A 2,242-nucleotide genomic window follows, 5' to 3' on the forward strand; every position below is an offset into this window, starting at 1 on the left:
GAGAGAAGGAAACAGGAAAGGGGAAATGGGGAAAGGGGGGAAAGGGGGAGAAGGGAAAGGGGGGAAAAGGAGAAGAAAGAGGGGAAAGGAGAGGAGGAAGAGGGAGGAAAAATGTCAGGAAAAGAGGGGGAAAAAGAGAAAAAGGAGGAAAGGGGGAAAAAGAGGGATAAAAGGGGATAAAAGAAGATGAAACCAGGCAAAATTCCCCAGTTCTGCCCCTTTCCATCCTTCTTTCCCACAAAGACTCACCCACTTTTTCTTCCTCTTTTCCTGATTTACACACTCCCCAAAAGGACTGGTTTTCCTGTCTCCCTGTTTCAGCAAATACTGAACCGAGTGGGAGCCAAAGGTTGGGAAGGGAGGGAGGGAAGGAGGGGAAAACACTCACGGTGCTCCTCGAGGCACCACCCTGCCAGGGAGAGCAGGAAATCATCAAATATTGGAAATAAGAGGGGATAAAATAGAATTTAAAAAGTAAAATAGAATAAAACCCAATAAAATAGAAAAAATAAAATTAAAAAAAAAAATAGAATAAAATAGATTAAAATAGAATCAAACCAGCCCCAGGACAGGACACTCACAGATCCTTATTCGGGATTCCTCTGAAAGGAATGAATCAATGAAGAAATTCAGGATAAAAATGCTTCTCTGTATAATTAATTTACGCAATTAATGAAATAGAAGAGTTTTCCCCCAGCAGCCCCAGGACTCACCGAGCTCCGTGTTAAGCTCCGCTGGAAAAGGAGGAAAAGGGAGAACTTCCATGAGGGGCCGCAGGGATCTGACAGAAATTCCCATTTTGGGAGGAACTGGACACTCACCAATTTGTCTGTCCTGTTGTTCTGTGGAAAATTGGACAAAATCCAGGATAATGTTACAGTTGCAGTATTTAAAATATTATCACACATCAAATACCAATAAAATATATACCAATATCTAAATAAAATTTAGAAAACATGAACATAAACTAGAATATTTTAATAAAATCGGTAACAAAATACAAAAATGACAGATTTTGTATTTATAAGCTACAGTAAATACAACCATTAGAACACAACAAATGTGTTATTATTTATAATAAATAATATCTTAAATGTGTAATGATCCATTTTTCCTGAATTTCCCTCACCGAGCGCCTCCGACAGCTCCGCTGGGAAGAGGAAAACCCAAAATTCCTCAGTTTCATGGGGCTCATGATCAGAATGAACCAAAATTCCCAAATTTGTGGAATTTCAGGGTGGGGGAGGGGGCACACGCACCGATCCTGGCGTCTCGATCTCCTGGGATGGGAAAGAAAAGCAGGAAAATTGAAATTATCGCAGAAGAAATCTCCTCTGCTGGTTCCCGCATCCTGGGGGGGAAATCCCGGGATTAGAGTCAGAACCAAATCCTTTCTTTTAAATGAAAATCTCAGATTTCAAATCAACAGCCTTAGTTTTTTAATCCAAATCCCAAGTTTTATATCCACACCCTGAATTTTAATTGAAAATCCCAAATTTTAAATCAAAATCTTTAACTTTTAATCAAAAACTCTGATTTTAATTCCAAAATCTCAAACTTCAATTTAAAAAAAACCCCCTAATTTTAAATCCAAATCCTGCCCTGCTCCTCCCACCCTGGGATTTGGGAATTCTGGACTCACCCAGCGCTGCCCTGAGCTCCTCTGGGAAACCAAAGGGAAATGGGGTTAATTTGGGATATTTTTTCCTTTCAGCTCCACCCCAGAAATGGGAACTGAACCCACCAAGGTTTTTGTCGACTTCCCCTGGAAACAGGGAAGGAAAAAACAAAGTTAAAATAATTTAAAATTATTTAAAATTATTAGACATGATGCTGGTTATTGTTATTGGTATTATTACTACTACTACTACTATTACGATTCACTTTAAGATTAATTTCTGGCCACGAAAAAACTCAGAAAATGCTCAAAAAAGGGGTTTTTTAAGGGGTTTAAAAGGAAAATTCAATAATTCCATACCAGGATCTTCCATGACTTTGCCTGGAAAGAGGAAAAAACCAGGAATTTCCATTGGGATCAGGTGATTCCCCACATTATCCTCCTCCCCTCCCTTCTTCACCATCAAATACCCAAACTCCCCCATTTCAACCTTAAAACTGGGGAGAAAGGGAAAAAGCAGCTTCTGGCCACGCTGGAAAATGGAGGTATTGGGGAATTTTCAGTAGGGAATTTTGGTGACATTTTTTCCCCTGATTTTTTGGGGAAACAGCCCAAGTTCAGCAG

The 2,242-nt window shown here is 39.7% G+C and overlaps 1 protein-coding gene across 1 annotated transcript in view; it reads right to left on the bottom strand.

Annotated features, from left to right (window-relative positions):
• LOC108446391 overlaps nt 1–2,242 on the bottom strand; it is a 12,530-nt gene that overhangs the window by 1,456 nt on the left and 8,832 nt on the right. The window lies entirely within an intron of this gene.

The sequence above is a fragment of the Corvus brachyrhynchos genome, unplaced genomic scaffold, assembly GCF_000691975.1.
Source record: "Corvus brachyrhynchos isolate BGI_N302 unplaced genomic scaffold, ASM69197v1 scaffold535, whole genome shotgun sequence".
In the NCBI taxonomy this organism is placed as follows: Eukaryota; Metazoa; Chordata; class Aves; order Passeriformes; family Corvidae; genus Corvus; species Corvus brachyrhynchos.